Source organism: Amblyomma mixtum, chromosome 10 (genome assembly GCF_055824585.1).
Source record: "Amblyomma mixtum isolate Tamu chromosome 10, ASM5582458v1, whole genome shotgun sequence".
In the NCBI taxonomy this organism is placed as follows: domain Eukaryota; kingdom Metazoa; phylum Arthropoda; class Arachnida; order Ixodida; family Ixodidae; genus Amblyomma; species Amblyomma mixtum.
In genome coordinates this window covers 138,853,698-138,872,700 of record NC_143021.1, presented here as the reverse complement: position 1 = coordinate 138,872,700, position 19,003 = coordinate 138,853,698, and the positions used below count along the sequence as shown (strand labels likewise).

General features: G+C 48.2%; 1 protein-coding gene across 1 annotated transcript in view; it reads right to left on the bottom strand.

Moving 5' to 3' along the window:
- Positions 1-9,599: 9,599 nt before the first annotated feature.
- The window catches only part of LOC149327083 (uncharacterized), a 40,299-nt gene continuing 30,895 nt past the window's right edge, over positions 9,600-19,003 (bottom strand). The window contains exon 8 of the mRNA XM_089564780.1: positions 9,600-9,762. The gene's annotated coding sequence lies outside the window, so the exon portion shown is untranslated. The remainder of the gene's footprint in view (positions 9,763-19,003) is intronic.

The following is a 19,003-nucleotide window of genomic DNA, read 5'->3' as shown; positions in this document are numbered from 1 at the left end:
CTACAAGTCAGGCCGGAAACACACCGACGCTGACAGCTTGTCCCGCGCTCCCGTCGACCCTCCTCCACAAGACACCACCGACGATGATAGCTTCCTTGGAGCGGTCAGCACGTCTGAGCTCGTTTACAGACAGCGTGCCGACGCCGAGCTGCGTCTGCTCATCGATCATCTCGAAGGTGGCTGCCCTGAAATACCACGATACCTCGCTCGTGGACTTTCGTCGTTCTGCCTGCGGAGAGGAGTGCTTTATAAAAAGAACTCTACTTCAAGTCCGACAACTTACCTGCTCGTCATACCGTCTGATCTACGGGATGAAGTCCTCCTTGCCTGCCATGATGAACCAACTTCCGGCCACCTTGGAGTTACACGCACCTTGTCCCGTATCCGGCAGAACTATTACTGGCCCAACCTTACTTCAAGTGTGAGGCGTTATGTCCGGACATGCCGGCAATGCCAGCGGCGGAAAAAACCCGCGCTCAAGCCTCCTGGACTGCTTCAATGCATCGAGCCGCCCCAAGTACCATTCGACAAAGTCGGCATGGACCTTCTGGGGCCATTTCCCCTCTCGTCGACCGGCCACAAGTGGATCGTAGTCGCCACAGACTACTTGACCCGATACGCTGAAACGAAGGCCCTGGCGCGGGGTACTGCTGCCGAAGTTGCCCACTTCTTTATGCACGACATCGTGCTAAGACACGGAGTCCCATCGGCCATCATTACTGACCGAGGCAAGGCGTTTACAGCCCGACTCCTACGTGACATCTTAGCGCTTAGCCATACAGCTCATCGACCAACAACAGCGTATCATCCCCAAACCAATGGTCTAACGGAACGGCTCAACAAAACATTGGCGGACATGATCTCGATGTACGTCGACGTTGAACACAAAACCTGGGATGAGGTCTTGCCGTACGTCACCTTCGCATATAATACCGCGACGCAGGAAACTACCCAGTTCACCCCGTTCCGTCTCGTGTATGGCAGAGAGGTCCGCATGATGCTAGACGCCATGCTGCCGTACGGCGACGCAGAGCTTCCCCCTGAAGCTGGCCACTTCGTGGAGCAAGCAGAGCAGGCCCGTCAGCTGGCCCGCTTGCACATCAAGGACAAGCAATCCGCCGATGCCCGACACTACAACCTTCGGCACAGGGACGTGCACTACGAGCCGGGCGACCACGTGTGGGTGTGGACACCAGTGCGCCGCAAGGGATTGTGCGAAAAGCTTTTAAATAGGTATTTTGGCCCGTACAAAGTCCTGCGCCGCCTGAACAGCGTCAACTACGAAGTTGTCCCCCATGGAACTGTGGTCGTCGGCCCTCAGCGTCAACGGCCTGAAATCGTGCATGTAGTGCGCTTAAAGCCGTACTTTTCGCGTGACTGAGCGCTGTGTTCACGCTGTTTCGTACCTTTTCCCCTTACCCCACGTGTGAACTTGACTCTCCCTGCATGTCATCTAGCGCGCACTGTATAGTTCACCTCACCCCCAGTCTTTTTTTTTTTTTGTTCCTCCTCCCCTCACTGTACATATCCCATTCCACATCGAGACGATGTTTGCTTTCGCGGGGGGGAATAATGCCACGCGCCTAACGCGCCGCTCGGCCTCCGCGCTGAGTCGAAGACGACGACGAAGCGGCGGTGGGCTCTCGTGGCGCGCTGTTCTGTTCTGTGTCGTGGAAGCTGGCTCCATAATTAAAAAGAAGGCTCCCGGTCTTGGGTTCTTCTCGACGTCTACCTTCACGGCTCTTCTGGTCGTGACAATATTACGGCACACGAAAAGTAAAGACAAACAGTAAAAACAACCAGCAGGAGAGGAGAAACAAAGCAAACCGAAACATCTGTAGTGCGAACTCCTAGGTTGCTGTTTCCTTCCACCCCGGGTAACCTTCTACTCGGGGTCTCTACATTGCTTGCACATTGTGTAATAGTCATTTCGAACAGCCGGCTAAAGACAATCACGCACTTTACCGTTGTATATTCGGCATGTTGCAATCCTTGTAAGCACGGCCCGAGTCTGGAAGCAGGCATCTGTTCTTTCCCTTGCTTCTACGAAACCAACCCAGTGATAGACTGCAAAACTGAAAGTAGTGCAACTTCTTCAGGACATTCAGAAATAACGATTACTGTTTCGTGATTGTTCCTATTACAGAGGCTGGCGCTTACACCTCCCTGAAGTGCGACGGTTGTTTCTCATCACTTCAAAAACGGGACTGACATCAGTGGCATGAAAACCCCTAGATGCAAGTGCAGCAGCAATGTTACATCTCCAGGAAGGAGTTCTCTTAGCCATGGACCGTACAGAGAAGCTTCGGCAGTTCAAGCCAAATATTAGAGGGCGAGGTCGTCTGCCAGCAACTTTTATTTTTCTGGACGCGATGATGATGAATAAAGAAGTTTTTAGGGGGCCTTTCTCTCCATGCGAATGTCGGACTGTTGCTAAAAGGCGGGGGGGCCGCGGGGATCAATACTTTCGCACAACGAAATTACGCTCGGCACTAGCGCGTCATTCTAAAACCGCGCCCTCAGTTATATATGGTTACGGTGGCAGAGAGAGAAAAGAAAAATAGTCCTAAAACACTGTTCTGTGCTAAAGGGGGCTGTGTGTGTAAGTAGCTCAAGGCACGCTGGGGACAGTAACTCTTAGAAGGAAGAAATAAATATGCATTCTCACGGACAGATATTTAGGGCTATGTTTTCGTCAGTCCAACATAATGCCACTGCAGTTCATGGCCAAGCGCTATTGTAACAGAAAATTGCCATCCAATTCATTGAATTTTTGCTCCCAGTAGGTGGGCATGTTCAGCTGCAGCGGGCATAGACTGACCTGGCACTTTTTTCGTAAGGTAGTTCTGGTTGAGCGTTTTACGACAGCCATTGAGCGATGCAGGGAGAGTGGCATTCTTACACTACTTAGCCATTTTTTTCGGTGCAGCTTCGTACGCTTTTATGGTTCTGAAGGGCACCGGTTTCCAGCACGCCTTCTGCCATAGAAGTCAAACGGCGCTCCGTTATGTTTCACCAGATCGAAAAGGCGCGACAATGAGGAAGGCTGACATTATCAGGGGTAACTATCAACTGGCGGCTTTTTTCATGGCGGCAGAAGATATGGCTTCCGATAGCAGCAAAAGAAGGCAAGCAAAGACAGATAGATTTTTGTGAGCCCTGCACAGCGACAGGAGGAGGACGCGCAGACAAAAAATGTGGTTTACGGTTATTCAACATCCTAATGCGGCTTAGGCTATGAGGGACGCCGTAGTAAATAGCTCCGGAAATTTCGATCACCTAGGGTTCTTTAACGTGCACTGACATCGCACAGTACACGGGCCTCTAGAATTTCGCCTCCATTGAAATTCTACCGCCGCTGCCGGCATCGAACCCACGTCTTTCGTGTCAGGAGCCGAGCGCCATAACCACTGAGCCACCACAGCGGTAGACAAGAAAGGAATAAACTTTTGTCGTGACTTTTTAACGACAAATTTTTAGCTATGTTTATGAGCTACGCTTAAGCACTTCATTTCTCTAAATAACGATAAGGAGGCTTCCACTGCTGTCTGTGCTGTTATGAAAATCTGGCAGATATACGTGTTCTTTCACTTGTTTTCACTCGTTTCTTTTTGCTTTTTGCTCATGTCATCTCCTTGGCCTCGTGTTTAGGTCTTGTGTTGCCCTCAGTTGCGTTCTCCGCGGTAGTGGAGGGAGTGGTTCGGTGATTTTATTTTTTTGCAAAAAAGGAATGAACTTCTGCTTGGAAATCGCCGAATCCTCCGCCCATTACCGCGGAGAATGCAGCTGAGGGCAACACGAGACCTAAACACGAGGCCAAGGAGATGACATAAGCAAAAAGAAACGAGTGAAAGAACACGTATATTTGCCAGATTTTGGTAACAGCACAGACAGCAGTGGAAGCCTCCTTATCTTTATGAAGAGAAACAAGTGCTGAAGCGCAGCTCATAAACATAGCTAAAAATTTGTCGTTAAAAGTCACAACATAAAGCCCGCAACAAAGTTTAAAAATATATCCTTCTTTTTTTATGTAAGTGCTTACGATCAATTCTTATAAAGTAAACAGGTAACATGGCTATAAGCTAAACGAGTAATGCTAAGCTTAAGTAGCTGCAGTCCAGGTTAGCAACATGTTAGAAAGATGCGTCAGGGTTGATGGAAAAAAAATTGTAAAGCGAGGCTCGTGCGAATTTAAGCAATACTATAAACTAATTACCAGGGCTGCAGAATAAAAGACAGAAGACGATCAAATCGAGACCGTTAAAAAGGTGTAGGTATAAAAAGCTGGCTGTGGTTTAGCTCTAGTTAAACCTGGAGGGCAGCGAATGCAACATCTGCGCGTAGCCATATACTGTTGCGTGAGCTACATTGCCCACAGGGTCGCCATTTCGTCTGCTCTTGCACGACCATACTGCGCATGCGCGAGGAGCAAGTTACGTCACTATGCACAGCTGGCGTGCCGGCGACCCAGGCACGCTAGCTATGCGCCGTTACTGCGCATGCACAAGTGGCTTGAGCGGCGACGGCACCCGAGTCACCCGCGCAGCGACGGCAGCGGCGCGCCAGCTGTGCGCCGTGTGACGTCACTGCTCCTGGGGCATGCGCAGTATGGCCTTTCCTCGGCTCCGGCGACTAGCGTAGTGATGCTTTCGCAACAAAAGCACTCGTTTTTTTTTCTTCGCGTTGTGCATGTGTTCTCAGTGTTGTAGCCAAAGGGAACAGGGCCATTCTGGCAATTGAGGCCGAGCCCTCAGACTACAAATTTCCCTGCAGTTAGTTTTTTTAAACCTGAAAAAAGTGAGGAGAGCCGAACTAAAAAAAAAACGCTCTTGAAACAGGGTTTTCAGCCTGACAAAATCAAGATACCCGCAAAGTTTCTCGTCTCGCACAGAAAAAGATATCAGAATGCACCTAGCACGGCAAAAGCGACCCTCCGCTCAAGTGCGACACCGCAACGCAAAGCTAGTACTTTTCCCGCAAGCTCAGAGTGTTTATTTCAATCTTAACAAAACTAGAAACACAGGAATAGACTTGACATTTTCAGCCTTTCACAGATTGCAAATTCGCTCCCGAAATGTAAACGGGCATAAAAAGCAAAAAAGGACACTGTTGCGCAACGCGGATATAAAACTCCTTTTCCCCATTCGCGTATGACATGATGTGTTCTAAATCACTTTCTTATGGCAAGGCGTACATCGGCCGAACAAATTATGTATATATAAACGAAAGGTCAGAGGTACGTGATAACAATTGAAAAGAGTAAGAACTGAGCAATTGGCCTGATCATCACAGCAAATATGGCAGTGGTCAACTTTACTTCCCCGTTTTCGCAGAGAAGACAATTTTGAAAAAAAAAATGACGGAATAAGTCGGCGCGCGATATGATTGAAGCTGCCAAGATTCCCAATCTCTAAGCTGAATGCGTTAGCATGCCCTCTCTTCCCCTTTCAGGTAATGAGACTGCACTCCCTTCAGGTTGCATCTGATTAGATTTTCCCTCTCGTTCACAAGCCCCTACATTCCTTTTTTCTATCACCACCTTCCTGTATAGCTATTTCAGGACTTACACCTAGATCTTGTTTTTAGGAACCTTTGCCTATTCTGCAGCCTTCTCTGTTACTGCCTTTTACTTTCCTCGTTTTTAGATTCGCAAGCGCATCACTTTTGCGTTTTTTTCGAAGAGATCTAATTCCACCAACTTCATATATTTAGTCCAACACCCTTTGAATGATTTTCCAACCAACTTTAATATACACATTTGTAAACTTGCAGCTGTGTTAAACTTTGAATTCCGAAGTCATGTTCCCCTGTACAGTCCTGAAAAAGAATTAGTTTGTTCATGCCTGCAGCGTTATCAGTTGGCCTTTCCCAGGAAACCGCTTCTTCAGGTGTTCTGGACTAGCATTTTGGCTCCGGCTTAGCAGCTTTTACCACTCGGTTGTTTCACAAAATGATGTCGGATTCCGTAGTTGCGTGTACTGATGTGGGGTTCTGGCGGAATATTTTCTGCTTTTGAAGCGAAAAGCTTCAGTAGGCTAGTCAACACAGCGCTTCGCGTGAGCCGGAGCCCACATTTGCCACTTCTGCGCAAGCACGAAACCGATTGACGTCACGGAAGGCGCAGGTGACCGCAGCCGTCGCCTCCGACTCGTCACTACTTAAAAAATTGGAAGTGGCTTAGCTGTGGATGAGCCTCAATATACATGGGAAAAGGTTCAGTTAGGCCTGGTTTGACGTCATGGCTGTCGCAGTTCGCGCACAATGCACTGGGAGCACCACGATAAGAGAGAGAGAAAAAACTTTATTGCACAAGGAATTCGGGGCACGACCCCACTGCACTCAAGTGTTTATGTTCCTAAGGTCCATAACACTGGCAGCACGGCCGGTTGCGATGGTCTGCACGGCCGGGTCCTCCGAGCGCAGCAGGCTCTCCCAGTCCTCCCAGGTCTTGAGGTTCTCTAGGTCCCGCGGGGGAGGGTCCGCCGGGCAGAGGGAAAGGATGTGGAGGGAAGAGGCGAAGGGTTCTGGGCATAGGGCGCATGCCGGAGTGGGGAAGGAGGGATGATAGTGGGCTAGGGTAAGGGGTGAGGGAAGAGAGTGTGTCTGCAGTCTGCGCCAGACGGCAGAGGCGTTCGGCCGTCCACACACTGCCTGTACAGAGGCGGAGGAGGAGACGCGCGTGTACTGAATACGGTGCTGTCTTGGAAGGTTTCTTTAGAGACATGTACTGTGGTGTCCATTCCTTTCGGGTGTACACCAAGACATGAGAGACAGGCATTTCCTTTCCTTAAAACCAATTTTCTTGTCATCTTCCTTAAGGTCCTTACGGCGCAGTTCGGGTATCCACCGAGATATGAGACAGGTGTCGTTTCGTTTCCTTAAAACTAATTTTCTTCTAATTTTCCTTCCCTTACGGCGCGGTTGGGCTGTCCACTGAGATATGAGAGTTTCCTGGCGCGCTGTTAGTCTTTATTTAATTTTTTTTATTTCTGATATTTTATTCCTTTCATTTCTTTTTTTTATTCTCGTTTCTGTGCTTATTTTTATCCTCTTTTTATTACGGAGTAGGCGGCCACCTGCTCTGCACGTGACGTCGCTTGGTTTCGCGCATGCGCACAAGTGGCAAATCTGGCCTCCGGCTCACGCGAAGCGCGGTGTTGACGAACCTAGTAAAGCTTTTTGCTTCAAAAAAGGAACTGCGTCGAGGCTGGGAATCGAACTAGGGCCTTTGACCTTTGAAACGGAGACGCCACCACTCCGCCACGAAGGCTCAAGGCGCATCTAGAAAATGCGTGGGTTTCATAAAGAAATGAAAGTAATGAAAAAGTAAAAATAAGAATAAAAACAAGAGTAAGTAAAGGGAAAATAAAAAATACCAATAAGAAAAGAAATATAAAAATGAAATGAGAAAATAAAAAATAAAAACGAAAAAAAAACGACAGAAACGAAAATAAAAATTATACGGAAAAAGAAAGTATGAAAAACAAAATATTAAAAAAGCAATAAAATAAGAAAAGAAACAAAAATAATATAAAAGAAAAATGAAATATGAAAAATAAAAAAATAAAACAAACTGTGCGCCAGGAAACGCTTTCGCCTTGAAGCACTTTCGAGAGCCAAAGTGTCCCCTGAATTTTTATCGCGCCGATTACCGTCTCCTCCTCCGCCTCCGCTCAAGCAGTGTGGGACAGCCGAACGCCTCCACCGTGATCGGGTGCTCCGAGTGCATTGTGTGCAAACTGCGACATCCACGACGTCAAACCAAGCACAACTGCAGCTTTTCACTTATATATACAGGCTTAACCACAGCTAAGCCACTGCCTAATTTTCTTTATATGTTTTTCGGCCATCCCTGTGCCTTTTCTTCAGCATCTTTAGTACCATTAAGCTAAGTTTTAGGGAGTATTTCAGCATTGATTCGGTAGTTTTCAGATATAAAGTTGAAATACATCTTTTTGCCCACTCCTGCATCGTACTCCTAATGCTACCACGGCTCAGATTTCTTGAAAAGCCAACAAAACCAAAATATTGTTGTTTTAAATAAAAATATGCAGAGTGAGGAATGAAACTGCCATAACTCAGCTAAGTTCGGTTCAAGGTGGAAAATACAGGTGTATATCGGGAAGAACTACAAAGACTAGATGCGCAAAAAGTAACCCAGAAGAAGGGGCAGAAATATCCCCTGACGCCTCTAGGATAAGCAAAATTGAATTAGCCTAGCATACACTAACAAAACAGTCTGGGCGCACCAAAAATAGTTTACAATGTACCATGAAAGCGCTCATCAGACGTCGGTGGCCATAAAATTCGGATCATTTCTGAAACAAAGTGAGGTAACTCGCGCTAATAAACATTTGTATGTAATTGAGACAAAATATCTGCCAATCTGGTGCGCTTGCTGCTGAGTATAATTTTTCGCTAGCAGTCAAGCACACAGTGATCGAAAAAGATGCTTGTCGTCGCCTATGACCTGGCACGGTGGGCAGGCAGCGATCACAGCACATGTTCGCGCGACCTTGGTGGTAAGTGGGCGACCTGATTTTGTACAAGCAACACCGTCGCCGTCAACGACAAAGGGTTTTCTGCAGAATGGGAGCCTAGACTGATGTGCAGGCATAGAACGACGGTAACAATGTGCCATGCATCCACTGTGCTCCACCCATGCCACGCAAGCAGACAACACAAAGAGTAGACTTGATGCACTACTTTATTCATGTAGCAATATCGCGCAAAACAAAGAATAGCCACGATAAAAAATCCGAAACAACCAGTACGACAGTATTAGCGCAGCTATTTCTTATTTGTCCTAACCACAAATATTGACATTAATTCCATCATGTACCGTGCGTTTATGTAACGCTGCGAAGCACGCACAATAACCGTACAGAATACAAAGATTACACGCTTCTTTTCGGTTTCAGTAAACTGATGTGGTCACGCAACCTGCCATTATTTGATCTATCGGTTCGTAATGCGAACGATTTGCTGGAAACGACAGCTGTTCAGTAAACAAGTTTCTCCTCTTTTTCACGGCGTTGCTTATTGCTTGCTCCACCATGTACTGACTTAATTTGGAACAATGTAATCACACACCGATAGCGTACGTACCAAACAAGGCTTAAAGCGAGCGAAAGGGGGGGGGGGGGGGTAGTAAGGCAATCTGATAAGGGATGTACGCGGCTTAACTCGACCAGCTCAATCGGAATCCAACTACCATGTGAAGAAGGGGGATGGTCGCTTAGAGCCCGGCTTTTTCTGGTTGCAATGCCGAGAATAGCCCAGACTCAGAGGCTCGCAAAACCTCAAATATTATACAACAGACAGGCGATACGGAGCAATTGCGCTTCAAACATCAGAACACACGCAGGGTTGAGTGCGAGAGGGATTGCAATACACCGAGAAAAACCTTACAACAGTGAACTAGCACGGCCCCAGACACGCATTTTGTTCAACTATCGATAAAAATCAGCAAATTATTACTTGTGCTTCTAGAAGTTCCTATTTTACAAAAAACAGCTCGAAAGTCAAAACATTTTAGGCATCCGCGTATGCCGCACAAGGTGACTTTCGCAGAAATGCTGCCTTATACTTCGAACACATTTATGCGTAATTATTTATTTTCCTTAATACTCGAAGCATTTTCAAAGCAGTCGAGAAATGTTGGCCGCTGCCGTTCCGCCGCGCCGGCAGACGGTGTGTGTGACGAGTCAGGTCTCTCAAAACCGACGGCCCCTCGGTCGTTCGTTCTATCTTCACGTGAACCTGCAGAGATCCAAAAGACCGTATTTTCATCGTCGTGTATAGGGGTAAGCAATATTGAAATCTCCTTCGATGCTACTGACGCCCATGCGCAAACAAAAAAATTGGCAGAGGCTTAGCTTGGTTAAGCCCGGTAAGTTGCGAAAGCAATAGCCCTGGCTGCGCCTGGTTTGGCTGGTGGTGTGTCTTGGTAGTGCTCTTAGTAAAGCTTATGTGTATCAACGTTTTGCCCGTTTGTTTTACACGGCGTTATACTCACCACACGACGGCCCCCACGTGCTGGGAGATTTATGGGTGCCTCGGTCGCCAAAACGAGCGGCTGACGCTAACGGATAATTGTCTAGAAGCTCCAAGCTACGCGGCCAAAGCCGGCGGCCGAGGCTGCGGATAACCGCTGGATGGGTGGATGGATGGACAGGAGCGCCCCATTTGAAACGGGGTGTTGGCAATTGCCACCATGCTCAGCTTTTCTTTCTTTCTTTGTTTTATATTTTTCATTTTTATTGCTAAAGCCGTCGTCCTGGAGAATCCACCATTGACCTTTAGCTTGACCTATGTGTGACGTCATACCAGCTGTGGAAAAGCGAGGCCCCAACTCGGCTCGTCGCGATCGTCCTAACGAATCTTCCATGCCGCAGCTGCGCGCCGCTGTCGCGAGGGGTGCTCGCTGTACGTGACGTCATACCATGTGGAAAAGCGGCCCCCTAAAGTCGGCTCGTCGCGATCGTCCCAGCGAATCCTCCACGCACCGCTGCCGTGGGGGAGCCGCTCGCTCTACGTGACGTCATGCCAGCTGTTGAAGAGCGCCCCCCTTAACTCGGCTCGTCGCAGTCATCCTAGCGAATCCTCCACGATATGTCGGATGATGTGTGTAAGGTGAAGCTGCAACGATGTGCTGCAGCTAAGAAGCGGCGGCGTGCGGAAGAAACGGATGAAGAGCGGGAACAATGTTTAGCTAAACGGCGTGCATATTATGCAGCCAGGCGAATGTGTTCAACATCTCTTCATCTAGGGTGGTATTCTCCCGGTGTCGCCTTTTGCGACATGTCCCATTCGCTCTTCGCTGATTGGCTCGAGCCGCGGTGACGGCGGCGTGACGACACGGATTCGCCTTCCTGCTACGTCATCGTGAGGTCGCCCCAATTTACTACGCTTAGTCGAACAACGGAATGCGCTGAAGCGATTCGCGCGGGCGACGGGCTACGAAATTGATACTAGGCGCCATGGATCCCACTCTCCTTGCCTGGTTTTTGAGTTGCGAAGAAGAGTGGCGTATCCGCGGACATCGCGACCAGTTTGCCCTGGCCAACGAATCTTGTCGGCGGCAATACCGGCTGTCGAAGAGCACAGCACTGTGGCTACTGTCTGCTGAGCCGGACTGCCACTCGCCATGCGAACTTACTTTGCACCGTCGTAAACAGACGACGAAGCAGACGTTGCCCGCTGCGACGAGATGGCCTTGGCAGGGCTTGCGCTCGCATCTACATGACCCTTCAAGGCGTCTTAATGCACGTTAGTGCAACAAAACAGTGTCTGCACGAGCCAAAGAGCATTTAAAGCAATGTCACGACTTTTACAAACCTACAACTGAACATTAGAGAGTTTTAGTATTGCGGGCTTTGCGTAATTGCGTGCATAGCGGAATAGCGGGTAAAGAGTGCGCATGCGCAGAACGCTAATGGGGAAATAGCGTTAGCGTACGAACGCAATCGGCAGTTGCGGCTTTTGCGCCCTTAGCGTGAAAACATGGCGGCGTCCTTCCAAGCGAGAGCCGCCCGCTTCAGCCAATTCAGCAGTCCTTGCGATTTCGGTCGGCATGTTTATCGGCAACTACTGGTGTTGTTGCTTTTCGCTATGACTTACCTTGCTTCGACAATAAAGTTTAAGCTGCAATTCAGCCTAGTTTTTGAGATACGCTCTCGATTCTGGAGCGCGCAAGCCTAATGGGACCTCCAGCTACACTGCTACCGTCTGCAACGGCGCGAAACGCAGCCGAAACCTAGCACAACCGTCCGGAACGAAACAAAAATAGATTTGGAGCTTTTTCGCGGTGTTTTATAGACTTAAATGAAGTAAAGCGAGTTTATATTAATTTTGCAAGTATTTTTTGGACATTAGACTTCATGTGATCGCAAATATTCTTGGTATCAAAGATAGGAAACTACTGCTGCTAGTAAATCAGCAGTGGTAAATTGTCGCTTCTCGGAGTGAATGAAAGCACCGTCGACGAAAGTGGCGGCGGCGGTTTCCGTTTCTTCGAGCATCTGTACTCACTTTTTTAGGCCCCACCCTAATGCGACATGTCGCAAAAGGCGAGACCGGTATAATACCACCCCTAGGTGCATCAACAGGTTCAGCGTCCTTGCTTTCGCAATCCGGTAAGCTTAACCAAGCGAAGCCTCTGCTATTTTTTGTTTTTGTTTTTATATTTACTTTTTTATTATTTTATTTATTTTTATTATTTTTTTTCATTCGTGGCAGCGGCACGCAGCTACTGCGCCGCGCGGCGCGGATCCGCTACGACAGCAGCGACGAGCTGAGTTGGGCCCCCGTTTTCTCTCCGTCTGGCGTGACGTCACAACAGGTCAAGCTGATCGGAGAGCTTCACGGTGCCAAACAAGGGTACCCCGCAAGGCTCAGTAATATCACCGCTACTATTCTACATAGCGATGATAGGACTCACGAAAGTACTGGACGAAAAAATTCAGGGGGCACTTTGACTGTCTAAAGTGGGTAGAGGCGGAAGCGTTTTCCGCACCACCTTCGCTGTTTCTGCGGCACTGGTGGCGTCACATATATTTGAGTACTAATTACTAAGTGATGACAAATCACTCATTAATGGTTAATTACTGATTAATGCCTGAATACTAATTAACTGGTAATTAATGACCCTTAAGCTTCGGCTTTAGGAGAGCAACGCGACAGCGCGTTGTAGCGCTGCCAGGGAGTCCACGGAACGCCACCACCCGTTCGGCGCGATGCCTTGCCCTTTGAACGCAACGCTTTTTGAGGAAAGGAAATTACGCAGTAACTGTCTCACAAATTCAGGGGGCACTTTTTTACCTAAAGTGTGGTCACTGATGTGTGGTTAAGATGTTAAGCTTCGCCCCTAAGAATGGAACGCGACAGCGTCTTGCAACGCTGCCAAGGAGTCCATAGAACGCCATCGCCCATTCGGTTCTACGCCTCGCTCGTCGGTAAATTGGTTTTTGAGGAAAGGAAATGTATCTGTCCCACATTTGTCGGTGGACACCCAAACCTCGCCGGAAGGGAATGGAGGAGGATGAGAGTGAGTGAAGACACCGTATTCACTAGACGCGCCTTTGTTCATTCCAAACCATCGAGCTGGCATGGCGGAGTGGATAGCATGCTCGTCTCTCACGCCGAAGACAGGGGTTCGATTCCTGAGCTCGACCAATTTCTTAATCGGTTTTATTTATTTATATGGCCTGACTAGTAAAGCTAATTAGGCTATCTGGGTAATTAAGCAATTAACTAAGCTTAGTCCCACTTACTTGGAGCATCACTACACGATCCCTTCAATTGGTTGCATGGTTACTAGCCAAAGTACAATTGGCCCCGTTTGAAATTCGCGCACTGTGACGTCACGACCATTTCCACCAATTGAAAAGCGTTACATTTTCTGTCGACAACTGCTGCTTACAACGATGAGACATTAAAGGCTTCCGCCTTAATAGAAAACATCAGCAACGGAATGTATGCAGATGGCATAACAATATGGACAACCACAGGCTCCCTAGCAGCTAAACAAGAGCAGCTACAGAAAGCGATCGACCAAACTGAACAATACGCCAGGGCCAGAGGATTATCGTGCTCAGTAGAAAAATCAGAATATGTAAGAATCAAAAAAGGTACACGAAAATACGACTCCCAAATCACCCTGAAACTCGGAAACGAGACAATACCTGAGAAAACGGAAGTCAGGGTACATGGAATGTGGCTGCAAAACACAGGCCGATGTAGCAAAACCATTGCCTCTATTAAGAATACAACAGAGCAAGTTGCCAGAATCGTGCGAAGAATCAGCAGTAGAAAGAAGAGGATGAGAGAACAGGACACCCTAAGACTCATTGACAGCCTCGTCACGAGCAGGGTTACGTACAGCCTCCCCTACCACGAACTAAACAAGCAAGAGACTCTACAAATCGACACCATACTACGCAAAGCGTACAAAACGGCGCTCAAACTTCCAATGTCCACACCAACCGAAAAACTAATGGCCCTGGGAGTATCAAACACCTTGGACGAACTACGAGAAGCGCAACGTAGTGCGCAATTAGACAGACTCACTCAAACCAGAACGGGAAGACACCTACTGGAGAAATTACAGCTACCTCTAGGTACACAAAGAGACAAGGAACAGATTAATAATGAAGACAGAAACAACATCCGGGTAAGACCAATACAACGACACATGGATCCGAATTTACATCATGAAAGACGACAAGCCAGAGTCCGAGCACTCACCAGGGAACTCAGCGACAATCCCAACGTAGTCTACACGGACGCAGCAAAGTACCGATACCAACGCAAAACAATCGCTGTTGTAACAGACGAAGGAGGGCAAGAAATAACCAGCGCAACGATAAACAACCCAAACATAGAAGCAGCTGAAGAAGCCGCCATTGCTCTGGCAATATCGCACGGCAACGCAACAGGACACAACCTCACTATAGTGACGGACTCCAAACAAGCATGTAGAAACAACACAAGAGGCAGGATCGACAGCATCGCCAATCATATTCTACACACGACGAGAAGAAACAAAAACACTAAACATAGTATAGTGTGGGTTCCGGGACATGAGGGAATGAGGGGCAACGTGGCAGCAGACGAGTTAGCTCGAGGATACGTCAACCGAGCAGACTCAGCACTTTGCACCACAGGCACCTTTGACCCAGTTACCCCCACGTACTCAGATATACTCGATCATTACAGGGGTCAGCGGAAACGCTACCCAGCCCCACACAAAAGGCTCACCAAAGAGGAGGCGGTAGACTGGCGCAGACTACAAACCGGTACCTTCACAAACTACACAAGATTTTCCCTACACAATATGCAGACGAATGTCCGTGGTGTCAGGGTAAACCTACACTAGAACATATCACATGGACCTGCCCTAAGGCAGACTTAGAGCCAAGAATAAACCCGAGTGTGATTGAAAGGGAGCACTTGCTGGCCAGCGAGGACGAGGAAGCGCAACGATTCCTTGTGCGCCGAGGCACGATGGCAGCATTCAAGTGCGGCATCTTGGACCAAGGATCGACCACGGCGCCCAGTGACCCGTAAGGGTCAAGAACACCAATTTATTGATAATAAAGTTTTTTCCATCCATCTATCCAAGCTAAAGGTAAAACGTGGAACCGCCGGGACGACGCTGAAGGCTCAAAACCTAGCCCAGCATTGCTTTCCTGATAAAAAAAAAATTGGCGGGGCCCTAGCTTTGGTTAAGCCTGGTAGGCTGCGAAAGCAAAAGCGTAGCGCCTCGAACTGAAGGAACGCAGTGCGCCGCGTCTACAGGTCAAGCGTGGCTACAGGCCGCCGCTGCGCGACGACTCAAAGCGTCTTCGGTATTTTTTTATATTTTGTTTTTGATGTTGTTGCGAACGAGAGAAAGAAAACATAACCTACAGATGGTATGACGTCACAGCGGCAGTAGCGCCACAGGTGCGCAGCGCGGCAAGCACACACCGTAACTGCAGCCGGGCTCTCTGAAGGAGCGAGTTGGTTGCCCATAATCTACAGCTGGTATGACGTCACAGCGGCAGTAGCGCCACAGTTGCGCGGCGCGGCGCAACTGCAGCCTGGCTATGTGAAGGAGCGAGTTGGTCGCCCATATTAAGGCGAAAGCCTTTAATGCCTCATACTGTCATTAGCAGACGCGTCGGCAGGAGTGTCGACAGACGCGTTGGCAGGAATGGCGACAGACGCGTCGGCAGGAATGTCGAAAGACGCGTCGGCAGGAGTGTCGACAGACGCGTCGGCAAGAATGTCGACAGACGCGTCGGCAGAAGGGTCTACAGACGCGTCGGCAGGAGTGTCGACAGACGCGTTGGCAGGAATGGCGACCGACGCGTCGGCAGGAATGTCGACAGACGCGTCGGCAGAAGGGTCTACAGACGCGTCCGCAGGAGTGTCGACAGACGCGTCGGCAGATTTGTCCGCCTTTCGGCGTCACTGCTTAAAAAGAAATTGCGCCGAGGGTGGGAATCGAACCAGGGCCTTTGGCATTTGAAGAGGAGACGCTACCAGTCCGCCACGAAGGCTCAAGTTTCCAGCATGAATAAAGGCGCATCTAGTGAATGCATAGGTTTCATAAATAATATATAAAAAAAACAAAAATAAAAATAAAGTAAGATGAAAATAAAAATAAAAAACAATAAAAACAAGAAATGGATCAAAAATAAAAAAACATGAAAAACAAAAAGTAAATAAGAAACAGCGCGCCAGGAAACGCTTTCGCCTTGCAGCACTTTAGAGAGCCAAAGTGCCCCCTGAATTCTCACTCCAGTAAAGGTAAAACGTAACTCCGGCCGGGTACGCAAAGGCTTGAAAGTGCGAGTAGTATTGAAATAAAAAAAACGATAAAGCATACACAGGTACACAAGACGCCTTGCTCGAAATGTCCGGCGTCATATATTGTCGAAACCAAGTACATCGCGGATAGAATGAAGCACCGCAAAGCCTATTTCAAACAAATGAACAGGAACGGAGTGCTGTGATGGAGCCCTGAAAGGCATGTGAGACCACAGGATTAACTTCGAGAGAACTATTGTACTGGACACTAACTCGGGCCCCCGCACAGAGGGCTCTTGATTCATGACCCATTCAGCAGACGCGGGGCAATGTAAACTTCTGCCTAGGAAAAGTTTCCTCTCACCCCCTCCCCCTCCTTTCCCCGTGGCCTACGTCCACTGATCCGGCGGATGACTAACCGAAGGCTTGAAAGAGCCAAAGTGCAACTTGCCCGCTCTCGCACCAGATGAAGGAACCGAGTAGGTTCCGAAATGTTGTGTTTTTCGGTTGTTCATTTTTTTACATTCTTGGTTGGCGTTCTTTCTAGCTTAAATTCGTTTTCCAACCAGATGCCAAATAGAGTGTCGAATGTTTTCTTTTCAACCCTTGCCAAGAATGTGACACCAAAGCAGAACAGAAGACAAGTTGCGGTTGGGAGGTGAGAGTCCGATGGCAGCTCTCAATTCCTAACAATGCCACAGAAATTACAATAAAGCTTCCCTACCCCTGCTGTGTTAATCGCCCATAACCCTCCTTTGACCTGTACGCAGAATGGGGACACCCTCAGAATGCGCGGCTGCAGGTACTCCCGGCTAGGAAATTGCATGCAAGCTTCCGGTGCCTGTGTGCAAAGCGCCGTCTTTTGTTTGCGTGCTCCAATTCCAATAATTACTTTTGATCTGTTGTTTGGAACGCGTAAGAAACCTTCTGACCAGTGAAAAACAAAATTGTTGCTTAGCCCCATTCAGTTCAGGACAGGAGCCAAAGGCGGTGCGAATGCGGTAGTGTCTCAGTAAGACCACTTTATTTTTAGCAGTTTTATGCGTTATGGGGAAAAGGTTCTCGTTTGACGTTGCGTTTTAGCGCCTCTCTCTGCAGCTTGTAATGCCCTGAAAACTGCGTTCAGCCACCAATAGGGTACAGATATGTGCTAGCTAGTAGATTATCTATATGTACTACTAGCTAATGTTTTGCAATGAAAAACGTTTAAAAATCAACAGCATTTATCTTATTGAAAAATGTCCTCTGATTTGTTTGTGCGAACTTGACTTAAACTACAGTTTATAAGCACCTCATAATTCAAGCTGACAGGTGTAATTGCTTTTAAGCGCGTATTTTTGTTCTCCTCTTTCTTTCCTTTGACGTCGTGCTTTGTAACCAATGATAGCATGAGATGCCTGTATGATGAGAGCAAGAATTTTCAAGGTGCCCTCCTTGCTTGCAAGTGCGGCTACTTTAGTTTGATTCCTTTGCGTATTTCAAATTGAATACTCAAAGAGAGCGTGGGTCAACGCACTCATCTTATTTTCTACAGGGACCAAGGCGTTGATTCTTTTTAAACATCGAAAGCAAGCTGCCTGACACTTCGCTGGAATGTTATCCAATGTAAATATTGTTTGAAATCAGTCACTGTAAATTAATTGATGCATGTATTCTGGGACACAAAGCTCTTAAGTGAGGCTTCCATAGGAGTGCTGCATCTCGTATGGCCTTCCTTATCAAGTGAGGTACACTCGTCTGGACAATAAATGCCACCTTATAATAAGTGAAATGGATCGAGATTTTCTGTAAAACCTACTTAACAGGAACAGGCATGCATTCCTGAGATGTACTTTAAGGTGAGCTGCAAATGAGTATATAATACTTATAGTAATTGCCATGCTCACTCCTTTGTAGGGCGAACATTTACTCCAGGATTAACTCTCTTCTAGAGAGCGGTAACATTTTACTGCTACCAGCAATCCAAGAACGCCGCTTCAAACAGAGGAGAAGACCAGGTACTCCTGTTAAGAGTATCTAACCACCCCTTCGGGAGTGCCCTACGCGGCGAGGAGCATTTACGCCTATTCAGTTTTTTTTCCGTTTGGCACCTTCTGAGATGGTTCTGCGCCAACATTTTTGATGGAAGGTCAGCTGCGCGTCGCTCGCTTCGTCAGCATCGCTGCATCGCTCTCCAGAAGTGTTACCTCTGCCTTCCGAAACCACGCGCCTGCCGCCAAGCTACGACATATGCTCTTCCCATCTTAGGACGCAGTGGCGCGCGACTGCACAAGGTTGTCTTACGGAACGCCTATGGTTGCTCTTGCTTTGTGCTCTTTCAAGGGAGCCTGAGCTGGACCTGCGTCAGCTGCCTCAGGTGCTGAATCGACGGGCGGTTCCTAGGCACTCCTACAGATGCGGGCATATCCCCTTCTGTTATGGGATTTTCTTCTCGTGACATGCTCCTGTTCAAGGAGGTCAGCACTGCCTGCATATATCTACTGAAACTGCTCTCGAGCTGAAACTGCGGCTTTGCACCGTCAGCCTCAGACCGTCTTTGAAAAAACTTGCGGCCTTTGGGCTAATTCCTGCTCAATGGCTCCATCGCATGTCGAGCCAAATTGTCCAGAACGATTGCGATCATGAGCATGGGGCCTAGCTCTGACTGCCGCTGCTCCTTCAGGACGCACAAAAGCAGACCATTAAAGGAATATTTGTATTTACAGAA